Source organism: Pelophylax lessonae (genome assembly GCF_965119305.1).
Source record: "Pelophylax lessonae genome assembly, chromosome: 3".
Classification (NCBI taxonomy): domain Eukaryota; kingdom Metazoa; phylum Chordata; class Amphibia; order Anura; family Ranidae; genus Pelophylax; species Pelophylax lessonae.
Window position 1 is genome coordinate 153,066,162 of NC_138770.1, and position 27,529 is coordinate 153,093,690.

The following is a 27,529-nucleotide window of genomic DNA, read 5'->3' on the forward strand; positions in this document are numbered from 1 at the left end:
AAGCCACATGTCATCACATTTCTGAGGCTCACTCAGGACAGACCCCAAAACTCTGATCCTTTTAAAAACTGCATCAGGCACACTATCCCCTCTTTGGGACAGATCCTCTGTTGCCTGTAATTCCTCTTCCAGTTCCTGCAACGGAATCTTCATCTCTTCTACTTGCTGTTCTAAGGCTCGTTTAGACTTTTCTAGCTCCTGAACGCTTTTCTCAACCTCATCCTTGTAGCTGACCACATGTTCCATCTCTGTACATAGCTGCTTGTTAACTCTTTCTAGTTCAGCCTTAGACTCTAGAGCTTCCTCCAAAGAGCGAGCCAAGAACAGGGCTTTGCTCTCGTTATCACGCGCCTCCGCTTCTGCGCGGTCGCGTTCTTCTGCATATTTTGCAGACACAGTCTTCTCTTCACCAAGCATCTGAACAAACTTCTTTTTCACATCTTCAACACACTGTAATGAACCAACGCTTTCTTCCATGCGTTTTTTCATATCCGCTATCTGAGCTTGCAATGTTGCGACTTGCTCTGATAGGTTTTTCTTTGCTTCCGCCTCCTCTTTTAATTGTTCCAGGAAGCCATTTTTCTCATCTTCCATTTGTTTGAGCTTTGTGCTAAAACTCAGCCTTTGACACCTCTCTTCCTGTAAGAGTTCCTGCGTGTCTTGCAGCTGCGATTCCAAGATAGAAAAATCTTCCGCAATTTCTCTAGATTTGCTGTCTGCTTGAGAAAGCTGATTTGTAACATTGTCCAACTCAACCTGCAGTCGGTTTGCCTTCTCTGACAGCTTAGCACACAATCGGTCACCTTCTGACACCTTGACTTGCGATTCCAGAAGCTGTGCCTCTACTTTTTTTCTCTTGTGTTCAGAATCTCCTTTTCCCTGCATAAGAGCTTTCACCTCACTGGCTAGCATCTGGGAATAAGAATGTAATTCTGCCACACAGAATTCTTTCTCCTTTAACTGCTGCTGGACACGTTGGGCTTCATCTTTCCAACTTTCACAGTCCGCACGCAATTCATCTACCACATTGCTCAAAGTAGTGAGCTCATACAAAGGAATCAGTAATTTTTCCTCTCTCTCACTTTTCTCCTTGTTGCTGAGAGACAATGTCGTTTTCAGAGCAACATTCTGTTCCTGCGACTCCTGCAGGTCTATTTTTGTAGCTCCCAAAGACTGAAGACTTTTTTCCAGCTGATTACGCAACTCCAACATATCAGCCATACTTTGCTTCTGCAAAGTCTGAATTTCACTTTCCTTTTCCATGAGGATGGTATCTTTCTCCATTATAGTCTCTCTGCGTTTTTGCAACTCGACCAAAAGAAGAGCAGTGGATTCTTCCCACTGTAACACATGAGACTTGAGTAGTTCATTCGTTTCCTGCAAGTTTCTATGCTCCATTTTAAGCAATTCCAAGGCTTGTTCCTTTTCTTCCATTTTCCGTTGCAAGGCATCCAACTCAGCCCTGCACACATACTTGGTTTCCTCCAAACCGATGGCCTCCATTGGCTGCTGGCGTCTCTGTTTCCAGCCTGCCATGCTCTCTTGGTGAGCCTTTTGTTGAGCTGCAAAGCTCTGCTGAAAATCCGCATTTGCCTGCTGTTGAGCTGCATTTGCCTGCTGTTGAGCTGTATTTGATATAATCAGTTGTTTCAACATCTCCTCCATTTTGAGTTTACTTTTCATCTGAGCACACTGCGTCTCCATAGCAGTTTCATCAGTGTTGCTAGGGACAACAACCTTCCTCTTTAGTAGACTCTCTTTAGGCATGGATGGGGCTGGTTCAGACGGTAACATCCCCTCCATCCATAGAATCCGGTCTCTCATTTCATCTATCTTTGCATTTTTCAGGCGTTTTGAACGCCCCATCTTCAATAACTCCACAAACAAATTTTTCACAGTCCAGCAAAAATTTTCAGACCACTGTCTCTTCAACACATGTAGTTTTTCTCTCTCTTGCGGGATCTCTTTTCCTGCGCACACAGTTTGTGCAGTCCCTTGCACCAGACACAACAAAGTTCATCAAAAATTTTGAGACCGCTGTCTCTTTAAAACACGTTTTTTTTTTTTTTTTTTCTTTCAGGATCTTCTCTCCTGCACACATAGATTGTGCAATCTCATGCACCAGACAAAGTTCATCAAACATTTGCACTTCCTTGCAGGGATCTTGCTGCTTCTGCCCACTGCATACCTCCACCATATGTGAGGGATTAGCTCGGTGGTAGGCGTATGGGTGACCCCTTTGGGGGGGTCGGCACACAGGGAGATAGCCGAGGAGTGGTTGAAAACAATAGTTTATGGTTTATTCTTCCAATTTCTTCAAACAAGTGCATGCAGCAAAACATCAAAATAAAATAAAACAAAATAAATCCTTGCCTCTGTGGGCGGCTACCTTCTCACAGCTGGAACCTGCCTAAGAAGTCTTCCCAACCTACTGTTGGGCCGACACTGCTGATCCTACAGCAGACACTCAAATGTCCATTTGTTTGCTTTTCACACAGCACAAACATTGTCCATTGAACATGTCCCTTTGTTTTCTTTCACACAGAAACACTTCGTCTTCTCACCTTTGAGACGTCTTCACTCGTTTTTACCCTCCTGAGCGCACACCGCTTCAGGAGGTCTTCCCCATGCTCACATCTTTCAGGGGGCACACAGGACTGTCCTCTACCCACATGGCGTCAGGATGCAGCACTCAATAGATTTTCTCTGGACAAATTATAGAGGCCTTGATCTCCTCATTCTGAACAGCTGAATGGTTTTCAACTTCCTGCTGGCTCTCTCTGCAGCCAACACCCTATAGTATCAGTGAACTTTCTAAATCAGGTGGAAATGTATCTCCTTCCTGTGACTACATTCTCAGATTTACCTGACTTCCTGTCACAATATATATATATATATATATCCAAAAAAAACCTCAAATACCAGCCCTAGGAAGGGCTTTTTGTTCTGTGATATATATATATATATATATATATATATATATATATATATATATATATATATATATATATATATATATCACAGAACCAAAAAAATTACACAAATACCAGCCCTCAAAAGGGCTTTTGGGGACAATAGATATAGATCACAGAACAAAAAAATTACACAAATACCAGCCCTCAAAAGGGCTTTTGGGGACAATAGATATATATATATATATATCCAAAAAAACCTCAAATACCAGCCCTAGGAAGGGCTTTTTGGGGTGCTGTCCTTACAGCAGGAGTGTACCAAGAACACTGGCTAACAAGACCGGGAACTGTCCCCAGCTATAACAGCAGCAGCAGCACCAGCACTTTCCCTGCTCTCAGTAACACAGAAATGATCTAAGATGGATGCTGCCCTTGCTTATTTATAGGAGGTGGGAGGGAGGTATGCTGATTGGCCTGGAATGTGTCTGCTGACTGTGATGTTCAGGGTCAAAGTTTGCCTCAATGATGATGTATAGGAGGCGGACCGAACATCGCATATGTTCGCCCGCAGTGGCGAACACGAACGTTCGAAGTTCGGTACATCTCTACACATAAGCTGATAGATGCAATTCCCTGATGATCAAATTTAAACAAGTTAATTAATGATATGCAGAGAAGAACATTTCCAGTATAATTTTGAATGATATTTATTATACTAAAATATTCCAGGAGGTCATTTTTGAAGGACATAGTTATAGTTTATGTTGGCCTAATTATCTAAAAATCAGTATTGTATGACTACCTTTATTAAAAAATGCTGCTTGTGTTTAAGGATGTCAGTAATAGATCATTAGAATTAAACCAGATGCTTCCTACCTAGATTTTCTGATCTTCATAGGAAAGACAACAGAGATAACCTTTGGAAAGTTTAGAATGCGGTATTCTTTGTTCTTCTGGCCCTAGGCATCCCCTCTGTACTATGTCAGCATCCCATGAATAATGAACAAGGCAGATCAGTGCAGGGTTAAACAATAGGTGCTTTATCTGACCTTTAAAACTAAAATATGGAGGGAAAAAAGTAATAATCCCTAAAACAAAGAAGAGAGCACTGAGTCTACTACAGCCACCCAAATGTAAATTTTATAGGACAAAAATATCATAAGTTTACAAAAATATTGCATTTAGCCCTGGGAGATCATCACTGGTAGTTTTTGACACGGAGCTCCCATGCTGAGAGCAATGTCCTCGCTCAAATCCTTTAACCTTCACATTTACTATCCCTAACTCCTTATAATGACCCTAATATAAACCTTTTTGCAACCCTCAGACTAGCCCTAAAACTAACCATCACCGCAACCCTCACACTAACCTGTATAATCAACATCCCTGTAAATGTCACAATACCCCTTGTACTAATTGTCCCGTGCCCCCCCCCCCCCTTCATAGGCAAACTTTTATAATGTACATGTCACCTCCTGGTAGCATGTGCCAAAGACTAACTCCTCTGTACCAAAAGAAGCCAGTGCCAGAATCAGTACCATTGCAAGACCCTGGCACCCAGGGCATGAGCCCAAGGTCTTCTACTGAGTAGTCCTTTTTTGCAGTAATTGTTGCCGTAATCCCAAGATGAAAAACACATTTCAATCTTGTACATGATTTCTTACCTCCACTAAAAGGAAAATTTCCAATCACAATATTTATTATAAAAAACAATGACCTCTTGGTACTGATGGTCAGAGGTGGGCAGTGTTTAATATAACCTGATATATAACTTCTTGACACCCACTGTCAGAGGTGCCTGGTAGTTTTGAGCGAACATGGACTGTATTATTCGGGTTCGTACCGAATAATTGGATTTTTGTTACCCGAAAAAATCCGTGTTCGGTAATTTTATTTCCTGTTTTGTATGTAATGGCGCGCTTTTAATGGCGGGCTTTCAACAGCCAATCAACAAGCGTTTAACTGGTGTGCCTTAAGCCATCCCAGCCATGCCTACTAATGTATTAATAGCTGTGATTGGCCATCTGAAGCATGTGACCCATGTCTTTATAAGTTTGAGAGACCCAGCTCGGTGTGTCATTCTGCTGTAGTTTAGGGAGAGAGCGCACATCATACGTGCTGGCTGCTGATTAGGGACAGACAGTGAAAAATTGTGTCCGAAAAGAATGCAGGGACAGGTCAGAGTGTAGGCAGGGAAAGTAATTTGAGCATTTTAGGGACAGGCTGGAGAGATTAGGCAGGGACAGTCTACATCGATTTTGCTGTGTGGGGGGTGGTGCAGTGAACAATCTTTTTGAGCATTTTAGGGACAGGCTGGAGAGATTAGGCAGGGACAGTCTACATCGATTTTGCTGTGTGGGGCGTGGTGCAGTGAACAATCTTTTTGAGCATTTTAGGGACAGGCTGGAGAGATTAGGCAGGGACAGTCTACATCGATTTTGCTGTGTGGGGGGTGGTGCAGTGAACGATCTTTTTGAGCATTTTAGGGACAGGCTGGAGAGATTAGGCAGGGACAGTCTACATCGATTTTGCTGTGTGGGGGGTGGTGCAGTGAACAATCTTTTTGAGCATTTTAGGGACAGGCTGGAGAGATTAGGCAGGGACAGTCTACATCGATTTTGCTGTGTGGGGGATGGTGCAGTGAACGATCTTTTTGAGCATTTTAGGGACAGGCTGGAGAGATTAGGCAGGGACAGTCTACATCGATTTTGCTGTGTGGGGGGTGGTGCAGTGAACGATCTTTGTGCCCTCACTTGAGCCCATTGAGGAGGAGGAGGAGGAGGAGGGAGAAAAAAATCTATTTTTATCAGTCTGTTGTGTGCAGCGTTCAGCTATATTTTACTACAGATTGCTGTTCTAATCTGCTATTTAAAAATTAAGTTAAAGGGGAATTTTTTTTTCCCCTTCATAGCCTGCTTGCTGCTGCTGACCCTGACATAAGACACTGCTGTGTTCACATGTGCTATTGAGTGATTTTCAAATTTATATACTTTTTTCTGTTCCACTATTCAATATACACCCTTTTGGGTTAAAAAAAAAATAAATTGTGGCATAGTCTGTACTAATCTGCTATTTAAAAATTACAAACTTAAAGGGGAATTTTTTTTTTTCCCTACATAGCCTGCTGCTGAGCTGACCGTGACATAAAACATAAGAAACTGCTGTGTTCACATGTGCTATTGAAAAATCACCAATTTTATATCATATTTTCTATTCCGCTATTCAATCTACACCCTTTGGGGTAAAAATAATTAAATTGCGGCATAGTCTGTATCGGTACGTGTGAGATACACCTTCCAAATTTTTGGGGCGCATCTTCCACCGCCGAGGATTGCAGGGTGCTTCAGTTTGCCTCCTGTTCCGAACTCCTCCTACTCCTCATCCTGCCTTTAGGGTACAAAAAATTGTAATCGGGGCCTAGTCTGGGTTTGTACGTGTGAGATACACTTTTTTATATCATATTTTCTATTCCGCTATTCAATCTACACCCTTTGGGGTAAAAATAATTAAATTGCGGCATAGTCTGTATCGGTACGTGTGAGATACACCTTTCAAATTTTTGGGGCGCATCTTCCACCGCCGAGGATTGCAGGGTGCTTCAGTTTGCCTCCTGTTTCGAACTCCTCCTACTCCTCATCCTGCCTTTAGGGTACAAAAAATTGTAATTGGGGCCTAGTCTGTGTTTGTACGTGTGAGATACACCGTTTTATAAATTTTTTTCTATTCCGCTATTCAATATACACCCTTTTTTGGTAAAAAAATTAAATTGCGGCATAGTCTGTGTTTGTACGTCTGAAATACACCTTTTTATATCATATTTTCTATTCCGCTATTCAATCTACACACTTTTGGGGTAAAAAAAATTAAATTGCGGCATAGTCTGTATCGGTACTTGTGAGATACACCTTTTAAATTTGTTTGGCGCGTCTCCTTCCACCACCGAGGATTGCAGGGCGCTTCAGTTTACATCCTGTTCCTAACTCCTCCTACTCCGCTTCCTCATCCTCTACCGCCTCCTCATCCAGTCAGCGCAACACCTTCACCACCAAATTCAGCAAACCCAGGGGTAAACGACAGTAGGCAGTTTTAAAACTTGCATGTTTGGGGGAAAAAATCCCACACCGCGCATGAGTTGTGGAGGAGCATGGAATGGCAGACCGATGAGTTGTTGGTGCCAGCGAGCCTCAAGTCCGGCATGGTGGTGTGCGATAACGGGCGAAATCTCATAGCAGCTCTGGGCCTAGCCGGTTTGATGCACATCCCTTGCCTGGCGCATGTGCTGAATTTGGTGGTGCAGAGATTCCTTCAAAATTCCCCCGATATGTCAGAGCTGCTGCAGAAAGTGCAGGCCGCCTGTGCGCACTTTCAGCGTTCTCACCCTGCTGCTGCTCACCTGTCAGCGCTGCAGCGTAACTTCGGCCTTCCCGTTCACCGCCTCATATGTGATGTTCCCACAAGGTGGAACTCCACCTTGCACATGCTGGAAAGACTGTGCGAGCAGCAGCAGGCCATAGTGGAGTTTCAGCTGCAGCACGCACGCGTGAGTAGCTCTGCGGAACAGCACCACTTCACCACCAATAACTGGGCCTCCATGCGAGACCTGTGTGCTTTGTTGCGCTGTTTTGAGTACTCCACCAACATGGCCAGTGCTGATGACGCCGTTGTCAGCTTAACTATCCCACTTATACGCCCCCTTGAAAAAATGCATCGGGCGATGATGGAAGAGGATGTGGCACAGGAGGAGGAGGAGGAGGAAGAGGGATCATTTCCATGGCTTTTAGGGCAGTCATTCACAAGTGGCTCCGAGGGTGGGTTCCTGAACCCACAAACGCCAGGTACAGCAGGGGCACAGTTCTGGAGGATGAGGAGGAGGAGATGGAGGAGGAGATGGAACCATGTTCACAGCAGTGTGGCACCCAGGCCAGCTCATGGCCATCACTGGTGCGTGGCTGGGGGGGATACAGAAGACACAGATGATACACCTCCCACAGAGGACAGCCTTTCATTGCCTCTGGGCAGCCTGGCACACATGAGCGATTACATGCTGCAGTGTCTCCACAACGACCGCCGAGTTGCCCACATTCTAACTTGTGCTGATTACTGGGTGGCCACGCTGCTGGATCCCTGTTACAAGGACAATGTACCGTCCTTAATTCACTCACTGGAGCGTGATCGCAAGATGCGCAAGTACAAGCGCACGCTGGTAGACGCGATGCTGCTGGCATTCCCACCTGACAGCGGGCCACAGTGGAAGCACAAGGCCAAGGCAGAGGAGGAAGTGGAGGAGGAAGAGGTCGCCAACGCAGCCAGGGCACCGCCAGCACCTCAGAAGAACCCTTCAACTTCTAGGTCTCCAAATTGGGCACATGGCCTGAGCTTGCCCTTTACGCCTTGGAGGTGCTGGCGTGCCCTGCAGCCAGTGTATTATCTGAACTTGTATTTAGCACGGCTGGGGGTGTTATCACAGACAAGCGCAGCCGCCTGTCCAGAGACAATGTGGACAAGCTCACGTTCATTAAAATGAACCAGGCATGGATCCCACAGGATTTTTCCGTACCTTGTGCAAAATAGAGATGGATACCGACCTTACCCAGCCATTGTTATATTTTTGATCTTTCTCACTCTTTTGGGGTGTACCCTAATTTAAAATGACTGAAAAAAGCAGTGTTGGCTACCTCTTCCCCCTCCACCGCCGCTTCTACCTACACCGCCACATCCACCGCCACCTCAACCTCCCTCCTACTCCATATGGGCCTCGTCCTTCACAGATGAAGAAAATTGTTTTATTTTTCTGTTTTTTTTTTGTTGTTTTAAGTTATTTCCCTATCCACATTTGTTTGCAGAGCACTTGCCATGCTCTTAACTACGTTTTGCTGCCATTTGCAGCACTCTAGCCCTTTCCATTGGTGTTTTAGAGCCATTTTAGTGCCTGAAATTTCAGGTCCCCATTGACTTCAATGGGGTTCGGTGTCCGGGTAAAGTTTCGGAAAAAGTCCGGGACACGGACCCAGACTTTTTTTTCAAGTTCGGCCGAACCCGCCAAACACGGACATTCAGGTGTCCGCTCAACTCTAGTGCCTGGCTCAAAACACACACCCATAGGTCACCTATCGATGCCTCTTAACACAGGTGATCACAGTAATATAACAAGCAGACAGGAAGTCTAAATGGATCAATACACAGGTTCAGACATGGAAAGTCTCCTTCCTCCTCAGAAGGCAATGCTGTGCTATGTACTAAAGAAGATGAGATTCTCTTTTTCGGACAGTTTTATTTAAAAATTTGCTGGTTTAGCTAGTTGGATCTAATTTTAGAAATCATAAGTGATTCTACTCTGAAAATTATTAGTATAGCAAGTTTTTTTGCAATCCATTTTTAGCCATGGACTGTGTCCCCTCAGCCCCCAGGACCTATTGCAGCTTCATACAGACAGCTATGTAGACTGCTACAGTTCTTGGTGTATCGCTTCAGTTAATTTACTCTTACTGAAAAGGTACGGGGTCTCAAAAAACATTTTGCATTGCTTCCCATTCCAACAACTACTGGTACTACTGTTATCCTGGACGCCCTCACAAATAAAAAAAATCCGTTTTCTACTTTTTCTTTAGTTTTTAGTATACCATAATTATTTTCCCAAACTTAAAAAGAACACATTTCACTGTTTTCTCATAACATGGCAAAATACCCCCCAAAAAAAGAATTTGGTAAAAAAATAATATTATAAAAGTAGCTTAGCAATGCCAATAGCAGAGCCCCCTTTTTCCCTTAATATCTTTATCCAGACACCTTTCCAGATGTGTACTAAGGTCATAAAAAGGGACGATGTGTTGGAACTCAATAGGGAGGTTTTTTTTTTGCTCTGCTTTTCCAGAAATAAGAAGATTGTGACTCTATAAAAGACCACGGTTGGAAAATTAGCAAATCATGCTGAATATTTACTCTAAAAAATCAGATTGCAGTGGCAAAATAGATGGATTTTAAATAGTTTTTGCATCTCTGTTCAGGATTCTTAAGTGTGCATCTGTAAACTGGGCATTAGTTTTATAATATAACTTAAAAAACATTTATAGAAAGTGTATTGCACCAGTAAATGCACTGTTTAGTTTATATAGTTTTGCTAAAAAATACATGTTACTCGTTGGATGCCTGCAAGACTAATCATCATATTCTGTCTGTTAATACTGTAAAGTGAACACTGTGGTCAGGATATGGACTTTCCATTTACATATGCTTCAGGTTGAACTAAAGGCAGATAAAAGAGACACAAATAAATGTACGTAGCTCTGTATTAATTACAATATTTTTAAATGCAAGCAGCATAAGTACCTAAATTTGGCCTGGTATCAGCCTATGTGCAACAGAGCTCAGGCTAGGGAAAGGAGAAGCATTACAAACACCCAGTAAGTTGTGCTGCAGTGCAAGGGAGATACTCATAGAAGAGAGCAGAGTAAAAGGAAGATGAGCTTATCAGTGTGCTGCTTTTCCTTTCACTGTCCATTCACAAAGAAAGAAGACCTTTGAACTGCAGGAGAGAAAATTCAGGTATCCACCCATGTTGGACAGAGCTGTGCTGTGTAAACAAAAGAACAAGCTGGACAGAAATAAAGAAACTTTTTCAAGTATCCCCTAGCTACCAGAGGACACCGTTGCCTAAACTCATAGCTGGGGGCATAAACAACAGAAGGAATCACTTCTGTTTACTGGTGATATCCTAGTCTGGCTGAAAAGCATGATTTAAGCTCACTCAGTTGAATTTCAGGAGGGGAAGTGCAGAGTCCAAAACCTTCCACCAGCTCCTCACTTAACAGTAGAATGTCTGACACATACTTACCCCCTATGGTAAGGATAGTTGCCAATGATATTACATCTGTTTGTGCAAAGCCTTACTGCTGATGTAGTTCTTGGCCTGGTCCCTGGGTATGATCCTGCATTGTGGCAGAGGACCACTTTACAGTAGTCTGACCATCCAGGTGCATCCTGGACCTTACTGAGCACCCTAACACCAGGACCGGCCATTACCTGGCCACCACCATTTCAGTCCAGAGCTAGCTGCTTACCTTAACTTCACCCCCCTAATAAGACTCATAGGCTGTGCGGTGGCCTACTGAGGCCCACCTTTACAATGCTGTGTGACGAGGTGGGGGCTTATTGCAGAATGCTTCTTCACTTAAAGCGATTCTAAATATAAGAATAAAATAAAAAAAACAAACAAACATGTAATATTTACCTGCTCTGGTTTTGCACAGAGCAGCCATGATCCTTTTCTGGGGTCCCATGCTGGTGCTCCTGGTCATCACCTCCCTCCCCCCCTGCGCCGAGTGCCTCCATAGCAAGCTGCTTGCTTGTCCATTGACACACAGAGTGCAGCTTCGCTTCGCCCCCTGCTCTCTCCTCACTGGCTGTGATTGACTCCCACTACTGCCTCTCTGTCCAATGAAAAGAGAGAGCCTAGAGAGCTGCTGCTCTCTTGTACATTGTTGGATTAAGATCAGGCTCAGGTATGTATTGAGGAAGGGCTAGGAAGGGTGGAGACTGCAATGTTTTTACCTTAATGCATAGAATACATTATGGTAAAAATCGTTTGCCTTTAAAACCACTCTAAATAATGGTGGTAACAGTTACACATACTGGCAGTGCTGGGACAGGGGGTGGGCAGGAGAGACAGCTGCCCTGGGCACTGTAGTATCATGTGAGGTGAGGGGGCACCACAAGGAGATTGAGGGGGGGATAATTTGTATTGAGAAGGGAAATTGAGGGGGGCGGCAGGGGGTTAGAATTGTTCTAGGAGGGAAAATTTGGGGAGATGTGCTTGAAGTGGGGATTTGGGGGGATGTGTGTTGGGAAGGGGGGTGGGGGATGGGGGAAGAGGGGGGAGAATTGTGCTTGTAAGAATAATTGGGGGGGGGGTTGGTGCTAGGATGGGATACTGGGGAGGGGGATTTGGGCTGGAAGAGAGGGATTTGGAGGTAGGAAGGGTCTTCTTGTATATGTTTTTAGGAGGGAAGGGATTTGTGCTAGGGCCACATGGGGAGAGAGAGGATTTGACCTGGGGGGGGGATGGGGGGCAAATATTTGTGCTGGGAGGAGGGATAATTTATGCCTAGGGGTGACCATACAGGTTAATGCTTGATTTTCTTTTGGGGGAGGGAATTTCTGCTTACACATAATGCTCATACATGGGGGGGGGGGGTGCAATTTGGCACGTTCATCCTTGATTCTAGATAACGTTGTCCCGGCACTGCCTACTGGCATTCATAAACAGTTTCATATAACACAGTTTAGCACCATGCTGCTATCTGCTCACATCTGCAGCCACATAACAGGGAGTGACTGCTCTGTGCTCAGTACAGTAACACCCTGTTATAAAGGGGAAAGGCATACCCCAAACAGCCAAACAGGGGCCTGTACATCACCTACAGTAATGAGACGATGAAAACCCTTCCTTCCTACTTGGTACCCCCTACACTTTGTGAGGCAAACAGCTCCTTTATATGTATTTTTTCAGTGAATTAGCTGTGTGCCTGTATTTCATCTTTAACAAACAGTAAATGAGCTTTGAAACAAGCCCCCAGTGACCTCTGTTGCTGCAGGTACTGTGGAGCAATTAATTTCAAAATTTTACAGAAGAGATATTATAAGGTACTCTGGTTAGGGAATCAAGTTGAACCGAGCGGCTGAGAGACCAATTTGTTTTAATGCATATTTTCTGCTTGTAAAGAATATGTAAATATTTGAATGTCTGTAGAATGGCTGCAGGCTCACCTTAAAGCAAACCTTGCCACAGAATTTAAGTTCAACTTATGCTCCCCATACTCCCTATATGTGTATAAAGCAGTAGCTAATAGGTGCAAAATATGCCTGGAAAGAAAGGAAGGAAGGAAAGGAAAGAAAAATATTTAGACTTATACTCACCTTATCCTAGGCAAGAGCGTTGTCACACATCCTCTGACAAGATCCTGGGGATTATAGAATGATCCAAATCTCATCAGAACAGTAACCTTTTGCACATACCAAGTGCTAACATTGATTACATGTGAAGGGGACCCTGACACCTTGAGCACTCCTTGCATTGTACTTTAAGGTATGCTTTAAGTGTATGCTGGCTGTTTGAATCACTGCATGTGTTGGCTTCACACCTATAGAATTTTGCTCAAAAGATGTCATTTTCAGAATATTTGTTTGTTTAAAGGAGAAGTACAGTCAAAGCTTGTTTGGCTGTACTTCACCTGTGGATCACGGAAGTGCAGTTCGTTCTGCACTTCTGTTACCCATTTTCAGCTGACAGCTAGCTGAGGCCCGCTGTTGGCTGACTCCACAGAGCCGGTCCAGGCTGGGGAAAGATCGTGACCATATGGTCTGGATCCACCAAGAAGCATCTGACTCAGCCTCTCATCTAGTTGCTCCCGCGCCCTCTCCACAATCCAGTGATCCAGTGAGCATGGAGCACTGAGAACCAAGTGATCAGCGGTGTTTGATCGCTCGGTTCTCAGTCTTACAGCCGGTGGAGGACAGATGCTGCATCCACCTAAGTAAGTATGTTTTTTTTTTCTTTTAAATTCTCTTTTAATTACCGTACCTAAGAGTTAAGGGGGAGTTATCAAAAAAAAAAATTGAAGGCCAAAGATGTAAAAATTTTGTTCAAACTAATGGGAACGAACGAATTTCTAATAAATTAATTTACTCATGGATGAAAAAGATTGTAGCTAGTCTTATGCGCATGCATTTGTCAAATTAATATTGAGGCACCATCAAATGATTGGATACGTCATTTTTATTCTTTCTTGTCTGAATGTTCAAATTAAATTCTACAGGTAAAAGGCCAGCACTAACCCAACTATGATAAGCTTTACTTCTTTTCTAGGTCCACTCACTTGTCATTATCTTTATGAAGAGGTCTTATTCTCCATGTTAAAGTATTACTACAGACATTTTTTTTTTCATTTTGGATAGAGCAAGGGGGATTATAAACTCTGTCACATTTTTTTTCGCCATTTGTGTCCCATTGCAGAGATTTTCCTTCACTTCCTGTCCCTTAGCCAAACAGGAAGTGAGAGGATATCCCTGCAAATTAAACACTTCAAGACCTCAATATCAATACGTATATATATATATATATATATATATATATATATATATATATATATATATATTGGGGCTTTAAAGTGGTATACTAGAATTATGGCTGAAGATATCAGTATTGTTTTTTGCAGCCGGCGGCTGGTTTTCTAATGAATTCCAAAATACTTTCAGAAGCAGAAGGAGGGGATGTCCCCCTTACCCCATCCCTCTGCTCCCTGGTTTCTCTGGCTTATCATTTCTGCCAGTTTGCCCAAGAAACAATCTGACAGCTAGTTCCAGAGGTAGTCAAGAAGTAGATCCTCTTTTATCACCTCTATGGCCATGGAGGACTGAAGCAACATCATGAAGTCGCTTCTGCTCCAGGCTGGAAGTAAACAATTTTTTGTTTTGTTTTTTAACAAAAGGTCAAACTCTTTTTTTTTTTTTTAATCTTTTGCTTTTAACCACTTTAAGACCGGAAGATTTTGCTGCTTAATGACCAGGCCCTATTTTGCGATTCGGCACTGCGTGACTTTAACGGACAATTGCGCGGTCGCTGTACCCAAACAAAATTGACGTCCTTTTTTTCCCACAAATAGAGCTTTCTTTTGGTGGTATTTGATCACCTGTGCGATTATTATTTTTTGCGCTATAAACAAAAAAAGAGTGACAATTTAAAAAAAAACACAATATTTTTCACACTTTTTCACACGCCAATATGTTTTCTGCTACATGTTTTTGGTAAAAAAAAAAGTGCAATAAGCGTATTTTGTTTGGTTTGCGCAAAAGTTATTGCGTTTACTAACTACGGGAAAGATTTATGCCATTTTTATTTATTTATTTTTTTTTTACTAGTAATAGCGGTGATCTACGATTTTTTGCGGGACTGCGACATTGCGGCGGACAGATCGGACCCCTGACATTTTTGACATTTTTGAAGGTACCAGTGACATTACTACAGTAATCAGTGCTAAAAATATGCATTGTTACTGTAATAAAGGCATTGGCAGGGAAGGGGTTAATACTACGGGTGATCAAGGGGTTAAATGTAAGCCTAAGGGAGTGATTTTAACTGTGAGGGGGTTGGGCTTGTGAGATGACCATAGAGACATGCGATCCTATATAGCAGGATCGCATGGTGTCAGGAAAGAGCTCACCTGCTGGTGGCACTGTAGCTCCCAGATCCATAGGCTGCAGTTCCAGTGTCCACCAGCGGGTGTCTCTCAGTAGTCAGAAGCTAACATCTCATGCAATCAGTCATCACCTGATGCTGGTTGCAGGAAGTATATGTAAACCCTGTGTATGCTCCTCCTCACTGCCTTGGTATTTTCTCCATGTGCTCCTGACCTGCATTCCTGTGTCCCTGCATCCTGATCCTGGACTCTGATCCTGACCCTGCAGCCTGATCCTGAACTCTGATCCTGACCCTGCAGCTTGATCCTGGACTCTGATCCTGACCCTGCAGCCTGATCCTGAACTCTGATCCTGACCCTGCAGCCTGATTCCTCCCTTCCTGCTTGCTTACTACGTCTCCTGTAACCCTCTCTCTGTTCTGACTCATTCCCAGCTCCCTCTGCTTGATCTCCCGTGTATGACCCTGGCTCTGTTACAATTACTATTCATTTATCCTGTTTTTTGTATATATTTGGTTGAGCAGTTGTTTGCTGTGTGTCACTATTGTTTGGTTATCTGGTTGGATTTACACAGTTATAGTTTTCTGGAGGTGCGTTTACATTTACCGTCTGTAAACGGTATTTGCACCACACATGTTCGGTATCACTACGAATGTTAGAGCAAGGGCAATAATTCTAGCACTAGACCTCCTCTGTAACTCTAAACAGGTAACCTGTAAAGATGTTTAAAGCATCGCCTATAGAGATTTTTAAAGCTTGACATGTTAGATATCTATTTACTCAGCGTAACAACTTCTTTCACAGTTTACAAAAGAATTGGGGTATATATATTGTGTTTTTTTTTTTTATTCATTAAAGGGTATTTTTTCATCCAATATAATTGAATTTGCAAAACCTCTGCGCCAATACCCTGTAAAATAAAACATTGCAACAATCACCATTTTGTTCCCTGGGGCTCTGCTAAAAAATGTATATTGTTTGGGGTTATAAGTAATTTTCTAGCAAAAAATACTAAAGTTCCCATTGGAAGATTTCCCCTCTATTACTGTTCTGGGGACAATCCATAATTTGGGATTTTTTTCTTCTTTGATTTTCAAAGATAAAAAAAAAAAAAAAAAAAGTTTTTACTTCAGTTCTACTTTAAAGAGGAACTACAGTCTAATCACATAAATTGTAATAAAAACATATTTGCCATTCTGAGGCTTCCCTCCAATCACTTTGCATATTATTTTATATATACTGTGATTCTGTACTTGCCAGATTTGCTGCAGAAATCTCCCTGCACTAAGTCTGGCTGCAGCCATTTTAACTGTGGGCAGCTGAGGCTGTTGACTGTTCACTTCCTGGATTTACACAGACACACAGAGGCACACAGACACACAAACATATATGCATATATGCAGACACACTCACATATACAGACAAACACACACACACACACACACACACGCACACACACACATACATATACATAATTTTCAGACGGACACGCTCAAACTGCTGCTTGCCTGCACATTTCTCCTCTCTTGATAAATGACATGGGTCTCTGCAGTCTCCTGTTGTCTCAGCCCTCGTCCAGCCCCCTCCTGCTCTGCAGCTCTCCTTGGCTCTCCTATGACTCATCACTCCTCCCTTGCTGGCAAACTCTTACGAGATTGAGAGAAAGAGCTTTGCATGATGTCATTAGCCTAGGCAAGAAGGAGAAAGTGGGCTGTATACAGTATTTACTGGCAGAACAAAAAAATGTTTTACTATCCAAAGTTAGAAAAACAAGGGTAGAAGATTTATTAGATGGAAAGATGAAAAAATGACTGAAGGTCCGCTTTAAGTGTCTTTTTATTTAATCAATGTTGAGGAGAATACAGCAGGCACAATGAAATGTGCATCAAAAGGAGAGAGACTCCGGAGAGGTCAGAAGAAGCAGGATTTAGGAGGGGAGAAAATACAAGTGAAATTCCAAAGAAACATAATAATTTTTTATCTGGACTGACCCTTTATAAACATCTTATGGTTCCTCTCTCATCTCCTCTGGTACAGGATATATTCACTAAATTTAAAAGGAAGCAATGTTAACTATATTGTAATGTGTCCCATATGATTTGTATCATTTACAATTTTCAAAATGTTGTTTTTTTGTCTGTCTTGTTTACTATATAAATGTAACTTTATTGCTTGCACATGAATAGCGACACTTCGGAAATATGTACATAAACCAAACTTCTTTTTTTATACATATAGCTAACACTCATGAAAGTATCTGGCATGACTTGACTATTCCTCTTTGTACATTAGTATTCTATCTGCTAAGAGGTGATATACCTATACATACTAAACAATAAGATCAGTAGTAGCTTTTCAGCAGTTGGGGGGAAGATGAGATGTGCACCGAAATAACAGCTGTATAACTACAGCACAGAAAAGTTCACATTTGCCTTAGTCTTGTTTTTAAATGCACAATCTTCATAGCCATGCTTGGCTGCATACTCAGGAAGGCAGGTGTGCATGTTTACATTCACTACATATGCCTGGGGGAAAACACATACCATTCAGAAATTGCAGAACAGTCCCTAAATTCCCACATGGTGTACACATGTGCGGCACGGGCACTTGTGTATAGAAAGCCTTAAAGTAACTCCAGGCAAACAGCTTTTATACACAGTGGAGATACATACAATATATTTTACTGCTTTACCTGACAATTGATTTGCAATTCTATGCAGTCAATCTTTTGATTTAGGTTAGGAACTGAAGAGTGATTCTTGGTAGCACTATTGTGCTACTAAAATTGACCACAATTTTTCATTAGCGTGTGAATTGGGCTCCCTACAGAGTATAGCATGTAGTAGTGATTAATCACTAGTATTCACACAATGTTCCAAATTTGTAAGACTAATCATTATTACATGCAACTAGTAGCGTAGTGATTAATTCCTAATCATTAGTTTCTTAAGCTGGCCTGTAGTTTTCAGAACATTCCATTGATTATTTAGAAGTTAAAGTGTTACCAAATCTGAAAATGTTTTTTACCTTAATGCATTATTTGCATTAAGGCAAAAAAACATTTTCAATTTCCCTTCCCCTGTATGAAGAGTAGAGAGGGGAAGAGATCAGCACTGAGCACAGCTGCATCTATTCTCCCCTTAGTTCCTCTTCACACAGCATTCAAGAAGCAGTAGGAGCCATTCGTTCTTGCTGCTGTCAATCAAATGCAGTAAAGAGGAAATAGGGGGCGGGCCTAAGTCCCGCTTTGTAAGTCTATGGAGCCTGGTTCCATAGACACACAGGTCAGGGGAGCGCAGGTCACGCAAATGGCTGGCTATGGTGGATATAAAAAAATGAGGAGGAGCCAAGATCGCCGACGGGGACCCCAGAAGAGGAGGATCGGGGCCACTCTGTGCAATACCACTGAACAGAGCAGGTAAGTATAACATGTTTGTTATTTTATTTTATTTTTTAAATCTGGCTTTAGTAATTCATTAAAGAGGATGGTTCAACAATTGTTTTTTAACAGAGCGAGCAACAAAAAAAAAAAAAAAGAAATAAAGGTTGGAAACATTTTGTTGAAACTAACGGGAACTAAGGAATTTCAAATAGTTGAATTTGCCCCGGGGCACGAAAAATCTTAACTAGTCCTATAGTATGTACATGTACTTATCAAAGGTAATTTCGAATGAGCAGAATCTGCATTGCTGGCCTACTTAATTGACAATGGATTTATATTGTGTAATTTTTTTTTTTTTTTTTTTCTAAAAAGGACTCGTCAAAGTGTATCAGTGTGTTTTTTTACTTAGTATATTTTTTTGGGCAAACGAGTAGAAGTATGTACCCCTACTTCTTCTAGTAGAAAGGGCATTATCTGAGGAACCCTTTTTTAAATGGGGCTTAAAGATTTCAGTCAGCCTCTCACCTGCAGACCCCCACAACCACCGGACCAGGGTTGTGAGGAAGTGGCCCTTGTCCTCATGGTAGAAGGTACCTAAAGGGTCTGGAGTGAATTTTTGGGTGGGGAACCAACACTCTTTTCCCCAGGTAGGGATATGTCCCTGGTTGCTAGAAACCTAGTGGCTGCTAGCTCCCCAACAACTGGCCTTAGTGGAAAGGTGCCATATTTAGCAGCTAAACATTTCAGCAGCTAGAGGTTAAGCTCAGCCGAAAACTCCATTTACAAACAAATGGCAACCACTCCAACACATAACTGGCCTTTTTCAGCAAGGAGTACATGGAAGGGCAATGCATCTCAAAAAAATAACAAACACAAATTCCCAGCTCACTTACCAGCCAGCCTGCAACAAACCACACTGTCCTGTCTAAGGCCCCTTTCACACATACAGTCTGTTCAGTTCATCAATTCAGTCACGTCAAAATTTATCAGTTCTTCATCTGTTTTTCATCCATTTTTCATCCGTTTTTCATCCATTTTTTTTTTACATCCACTACCAATGCAGAAACGGTTGAAAAACTGACCGTTTGTCCATTTACATCCGTTTTTTGTCTGATCCGTTTGTTTTGATGGATGAAAAATAGGGCATTCATCCGTTCCAAAAAATGAACATTAACGGAAGCGGATGAAAACAGATGTTAACGGATGATCATCCATTGTCATCTGTTTTTACATAGAGATGCATTGATGTCCGTTTTTCATCCGTCAACCGATGGATGAAAAACGGACAAACGGACTGTATGTGTGAAAGAGGCCTAACAGTTTGCGTTTAAACCAAGGAGTTTAGTTTGCACACATTTGCAAATAAATGCATAAGCTGCAGTGGCCACGTCACAGCACCCCACTATACTGAAGTCCTAACTCTATAATTTTGAGAGTCTCCTCTATTTAATTTAACCATTTGCCAGAATCTGAACATGTAAAATTCAGATCAAACATCGGTCCGAACCCCAAGATCATCCCTACTAGGGAGCATGCAGCACAGGATGACAATGATGTTCCCTGCAGTGAGACACTGTAGGAGCAGTGTTGGCACCCTGTAAAAATGAAGTGCTCCTGCTGGCAGGATCACCTGATGAATCTAAAGAAAAGCAACTCAAGTACAATAAAATGGCTGCACTTCATATTTTTAAAGGGAGGTAAGCTTCTACAATAATACTCACATGTGTTGTCCTGGATTCTAAATACTGAATATTCAGATGTTGCACCAGTCAGAAACCTTCTAGTCTCATATGATCTCACAGATAAAAAAAAAATTGTATATTGTATATGAGAGACAAATTACTTTATTATGCACTTTATTAATACTTCAATACCAGTAAAATGCCAATCTGCATTTTTATGTAGCTGCCCAGTACTAAAGTTTATGTTGCGTTGTAAGAAAAATATTGTTTTTATTGCAGTCTGTATCCTAAACTGATATGTTTTACTGTTTACTATTATACATCAACACCGGCAGACATCTGTAAGCAGTTTCTATTTCTATACCAGGCACGTCCTATGGGTATTCTCTATATCCCTTAAGAGTGCTAAAAGAATGTATATTGTATAATGCATATTGGATTGGCCTACTTAGTATGAGTATTTATGTCTATGATTAAAGAGAACTCTGGTCAGGACTAAAATAACTAGCAGGCATACTGTGTATCATACTGGGTTATGGGCACTTATCTTTTTAAGGTGTATTGTGCAGTAAAGTACAGGCATTGAAAATCTGTTAAAGTTCCTACCATCAATGCTTGTTTGATTGTGTCTACTTTTGAATCGGATTACACAGACTGTGATGGCAGGGCCAGGACATGGGGTGGGCAGGAGGGATGGCTGCCCTGGATGCAATGGTTAAGTGCATTGATGGGGTCAGGGCGCCCTGACCCTAACCTTAAGGGAAGTGTCCTGGGCACTAGATGACCTTGTCCCGGCACTGTGTGATGGTTAGATTTACCCTCAGTTGACTGACAGACCTTTGTGTTTAACAGGACCCTTTAAGGAGGAAAACACAGAAGCTGCTATTGGTACAGGCTCCAAAGGTGTCACAGAATCACATAAAGCATCCCAGCATCTAACATGCAGATACCTGTTTTATATCAGTCAAAGAAGGATAAGGATGACAGCCCTGGAACCTGTACCCGCATAAGCAAAGTCAGCAGTGGATACCAAGGGGTTCCTTTTAAGGTGGAAGTCAAAGTATAATGTTTTTATTAGGCTGTCATTTCGCAACTCCAGGGCTAGTATAACAGTCTTATTGCTAATATTATAATTTTTTGTTCTAGCTACAGACTGAATGAGATAATATTTCTATCTGGTTTTTATCCCTGTCTGTGACCCCATTGGGGAGATCTTCTCTTATTTCCTGTCCTGGTGCAATAAGAACAAAACATGGGGAGATTGGTTGCCACTGAAACAGGGGGCCACAGTGTTGATCAATAGCATGGGGGAATGACAAGTTAGGACTGTTTAATATTAATAATTTAGGCATTTGCATGATGGTACCACTTGATGTGTGAGTTATCTTATGGCCGCAGGGCAATCTATAACTTATAATCTATAATCAATCACCAGGGCCCGCAACAGAAGGATACTATCTTTTCACTTGCCAGTGACACATATACTGGTTCTGACTACAAAGATATTTTGAAACAGAGTATAACACAGATTTTTCTCCACCAGTTCATTATACACGTTACACATTACACTTTTCTTGCTTCAATCCAAAGGCATAGAGGGAAATTGCTGTATGCATCGCTAGGCCACAAAATGTCCATAGGAGGGTTCTGCTATGCAGTGGACCCTAGCTTTGGTTCCCTAATGGTTAAATGGGTAGACCATATAGCCCTCAATCCACCCCTTTGACAGAACCTCTGTGACTGGCCTCTATAGTCTCTTCTCCCAAACTGTTTGCTTCTACTTCTTTTACTTGACTCTCTCCATTACTCAAAAAATAACATATATGCACACACTTCATTCCACGTCCCTATACATTACAGGATTTTACCCACTTTGCATTATCAAGAATCAGACCAGTTGCTTCACTTAGCCTAGGCTGAGTTGGTTGAAGCATTCATATGACTGCTATGACTAAAACTGGTGTAAACCCTACAGAGGGCTAGTATATGCACTTCTATGGGCAAAGGGCACCATCTTGGGAAAGTCTGTACCTGATTTGGGCACAGCATTACTGCAAAATTTCGAGGCCATTTTTAGGTGCAAATATACTATATATAGCACTGAGTGTGCCATATAAAGGCTTCCTGAAAACTTTTTTTTTTTTTCAAAACAATTTATTAAGGAAAGGGTAAAGAGCATTACATGAAATGAACGCCATATAGAAACAAGAAGTACACAAGCCACTCGAAAATAGCATATTTCAATACAAAGTGAGCAGTACAAAATAATACATAACAGCCTATAAACAGTATGAGAGGAGAGAGTCTCCTTAACAAGTGTAGGCATCATGGGGTCCATAGGAACAGAGGGCGGCATAGAAATTAGCATATGGAGACAAAATAACCTCAGGCTGCCCAGGCAGGGCAGGGTATAGCAAGGGACACAGGCAGGACATGTAAAGGCACAACGGATAAGGCCGCAAGGAGCAAGTGTCCCATGGAGAAGGGTCCAAGCACAACGTCCTCCCCCAACACGGGGTCCGGCGACCGTCCCCATGAGGGGGAGGTGAGAGGGGGGGTAGAGCTACAAGGCACATTGTAAGAAGGCGTTCATAAAAGGCGTGGGGAGTGCTCGCTAATTGGCCTAACCAACCAGCAAAGAGCACAGAGGACAAGGGAGGGAGGGCAACGCATGATGGGGAGTGGAGGGAAGAAGGAGGGGGGAAGGGGGTAGAGGAAGAGGGGGGAGAGAAGAAGAGAGAGAGAGGAGAGAGGGAGGAAGGAGAAAGAGAGAAAATAGAGAAAAAAAAAAAGGGGGGGGAGGGGCACCTACACACGCACACCTAACGAATACATACCACAACACCAGGGTGGGGGGGGGGGGCAGAAAAGTAAGGCTTCCTGAAAACTTGACAGCACTCTACCTCAGTAGAATTCTCAAAAGCCCTTAGCCCTTAGCCCTTATGCTTATGCAAGCAGTGGGCTGGCTCTTGGGAGAATATAGAATATCAAAACACCTTGATGGGTGGATGTCAGTTTGGAAGAGTGAGTATTGTTAGACATGCTTTATTTGTATGTAAACAGCCTTAGGTAAAGCTCACATGTGATACTGAACCTTCATGATTGAAAGTACTGAAATACAATGAATGAAAGGAGTGGAGAAGGTTCAGTATGGCTAGAGAGGAAAGAGCTAAGTGATGGTAGATGTGCTCCAACCAGAACATGGAGTTGGCTCAGGGGCAGACTGGGCAGGGGGCAATTGTCTCCTGGGCTGCTCTGATGCTCTTTAAAAAGACTGCACCACTTAAGCCGCAGACATGCTTAAAGGCTTCCTGATGAAGAGGAGAAAAAAAATGCCCGCCAGTGTACTACCGAGAGTGGAATTAGGACAAGGACAGAGCGCAGGCTGCTCCGTGCCCCACTTGAGGCTCTCCTCCCCTGACCTGCCCCGACCGAGCCATCCCGGCTCCCCCCTGCAGCCTCGGCCGCCTACTGCCAGGCAGTTCAGGGAACCTGGAGTCGGTGCAGAAGGCACTGTCCAGCCCGACGTTCCCAGTGAGCAGAGACTACCTAAAGCAGAGCTTCAGCCTAGGATAGTGGTTGGAAGAGGGCAAGGAAGAAGGAGAGTGGGAAGGGGGCCAAGTCGCTGCACCATGCACCTCGGGGTTGTACTTTACCCCCTGGGCCAAAAGTTGTCAGTCAGCCCCTGGGCTCCATCTGCCTCGCTGCAACTTCTAATGCACATGGTTAGAAGCTGAATGGCAGTTGGGGGTATTGTTTTTATGGGTGAAGGCCAAGACCCTAGAGGATTTTGCTTGGGGAACAACTTTAAAAAAAAAGAAGAAGAAAATGTATGTCAAAATGTTGCAACAGCACTAGTTGCAGGTTCCTATTCAAAAAGGTAGGTATCCAGAACAGCCAAAAATAAAATTTTTACTAGAATCGATATACTATGCTACAGAGTAATTTGTCATTGTCTTGGAGTATAAATTTCTACTCCACATGGATCACTAAAAGCTCAGCTTGAAAATATGTTCTTTTTGCAGAATTAATTGATCTAGTTCTTCCTCTGTCATTCGAAATTAAATGTTCTTGCTTTAAGAAGCCACCACTGAAGCTCAGAGGTGTTATTTAAACTGATGATTTAACAAGGGAGTTTTTTCTTCTGCTTGACAGATTATACATTGAAGTTCTAGAGGAGACTTTCTACAATTTAAAAAATAATAGGACTTCATATACACGGGGGCTGGGTGATTTCAGGTCACATACTGCCTGGCATTTAGGGATGAGCTTTAAGTGCGGCCCTAACCTTGCTTGTTTACAATTTACCGTTCAAACGAAATGGCCAGACTTGGCCAAATCATCTACCCATCCTCCTGCCCACCTACCAGCTTGTTTCACATTGTAAACAAGCTGGGGGGCATCCTTGGTAATGTCCTTGAACAATGACAACACCCAGGTTCCTTTGCGCTGTGTGGTAATGCACTAACATGCATCATGGTGCTCTGCATTATGAAAAATTTGTGTATATACCTTTTTTCAGTGCATTTTAGTACTTTTCCACAATGCTTAACATGTGGCACTGTGTTAAAGCACTGTAACAGTTATCAGTAGAGTAGAGGCTTCCAGATAACTAGGACTTTTTGAAGGAGGACAGCAATGGTTCCCTTGTATTTCTTTCAGTTCATGTTTCAGATCTACTAAAATTATATAAATTTATATACATGTGAAGCACCCTCCTAGATAGGTGCTAGGAAGAGAGAGTAGTTTGCTCTGCCTGCTTAACAGGGGAGTAGTAGGTAAAACTTAGCCTGCTCCATCTGCTTATCAGGGGAGCTTAATTAGTAGTTATGCCTGTTGCATGTGTCCAGGTGTGATTCATCTGGGCTGAGGGAGTGTCCCCACTGTATCCAATAGGGGAGCCTGTTGGACAGTGGGGGAAACCCAGCCTGTGACACACAGGTTTTGCCAGTGGGTTTGCACAAACAGTGGTGCATCCTGGGATATGTAATAAAAGCCAAGGGCACATGTGACAGGGTGTCTTTGGGCAGGAAGGTCCCAGGAGGAGGGTGACGGCTGTCTCTCCTCCTGTTTGCTGTGGAAGGTGGTCACAGGCAGTCGGCCTAGTAAACTAGGCATGTGGAGCTGAGCCAGGAGGTCCAGGAAAGCTGACAAGTGGAGTTGGAGGCAGAGCAACCTTGGGAAAAACAGTGTCTGTGAGTACCGGGAAGATTGCAAGGGGTCTCCAGTGGAGAGTCAGTGGACAGAGGTTCGGCACACCCCAAGTGAGAAAGGGGGTGCCAAGTTAGACCCTGAAGAGTAACTTAAACAAGGTCATTGCGTCCCACCTTTCTAGTTAGGTGGAACGCATACACCTTTAAGACGGATGATGTCATCGCTGAGCGCCGCTGAGCGGCTATTTCAATCGCCAGCATTCTCTCTCACGTTGTTCGTTCAATGTGTGTCTACATGCTCACAAGCCTTGTCTTGCTGTCGGAACCTCCAGCTATTTGCCTTTACCTGGAACAGACCGGAACCTCGCATCTGATCCCGTATCTCGCTACCGGATCACTCCCTCACTACTGGACCCCTCTACTTACTAAACCTTACTAGTGATAAGTACCCCACAGGGGAATCCTCCATAACTAACTTACACTATCATCTTCTGCACATTAAGGACTGTTAATATCTATGCATACTAATTCTACCATCTGCACTGTTACATAGATTGCTAGCTCTTGAGTCTACTACCATCTATCCTTGCACTGGGTTAGTCTATCCTGTCTATGTCATCTGCTGTCCTTACCACCTGTTACTATACATGATTACTAACCTATCTGCATTCTACCTATTACCATCTACTACTCTCCTGAACATTACTATCAAGTGCATACCATTACTGTCACTGCTCACACCTGTCCCTTCAGCACATCACCTTCATACTATCATATACATCCTATCACTCCAGGAACATCTTATTGAGTGTGTGTATATCTGTATGCTGAAGCAGACAGGCCCACAGTGATGAGTCTGGAGAGTTGGATCTGGTATTCCAACACATCTCTACATGACTACTGAGTGGAGATTCTGCAGCTGCAAATCCAGCTTACAATAAAAACGCAGGAGCGTTACAGATTGAACGAACCATAAAAAAAAAAAATGGATTCAGCAGAATTGCCCACTCAAGTGACACAATCAACACAACAAGTAAATGCATTAATACTTGCTCTTACTGAAGTAAAAGAAGACAATCAGACTCTGAGACAGCAGGTAACCCGCCTTTCCCAGCTTACTGCTGCTCAGCCCCCTGAACCCAAAATAAACCCTCCTCTAGTGTTTACAGATGATCGGAAAAAATTTTGTGAATTCAAAAACGCATGTCAATTGCTTTTTTTGCTAAAACCGCGTACTTACCCTACTGATCAAATTAAAGTCTGTACCGTCATTTCATACTTAACGGTGATCCACCGGCCTGGGCAGACTCTCTCTTTGAGAAAAATGATCAGCTTCTCAACTCCTATCCTTTATTCCTAGCGGAACTCGCTAGTTTATATGATGACCCCTTTAGGCAGAGTACTGCTGATGTCCAATTAAGGGCTTTAAAACAAGGAAGGAGACCTGTAGAAGACTTTGTAGCAGAGTTCAAAAGATGGACCCTTGATTCAGGGTGGAATGATACATCTCTGCGAACTCAGTTCAGACTCGGGTTGTCAGAAGCCGTTAAAGATGAGCTCGCCCGAGCGGATTTACCTGGCACTTTGGATACCTTAATACAACTCAGTATCAACATTGACAGGCGACTGCGAGAAAGAAAGGCTGAAAAAATGGGAATGGCATTGTCTAGTCCTTCTCGGATTTCGGCCGTTGACCCTACTCCTATGGAGGTAGGAACCATACGCTCACCTTTATCAACTCCTGAACGAGCCAGGAGAAGATCCAGTAATCTCTGCATGTACTGCGCATCCCCGGATCATTTGATAAGCGTCTGTCCCCTTGTCCGCAAAAAAGAGGGTGAGTGTTCACATGTCTTGCTAGGGGGATTAACGACTTCCTTTTCTAAACCTTATCTTTTTGTTCATTTAACATTACAGTGGGACCAGACTAGGATTACTACCAAGGCTATGATCGACACAGGATCTTGTGGAAACTATATCGATACACGTTTTGTTACCTTAAATAAAATACCTATTATTTCAAAACCTAAACCTGTTTCTGTTAGTTTCATTAACGGTATCCCGCTATCTTCTGGTCCAATCACCAATCAGACACAAGCACTCCTTGTCACTGCTAACGAGTCTCATATGGAGACCACCTCCTTTGATATACTATCTTCACCCCATTTTCCCATTATTTTGGGACTCCCCTGGTTACACACACATCAAC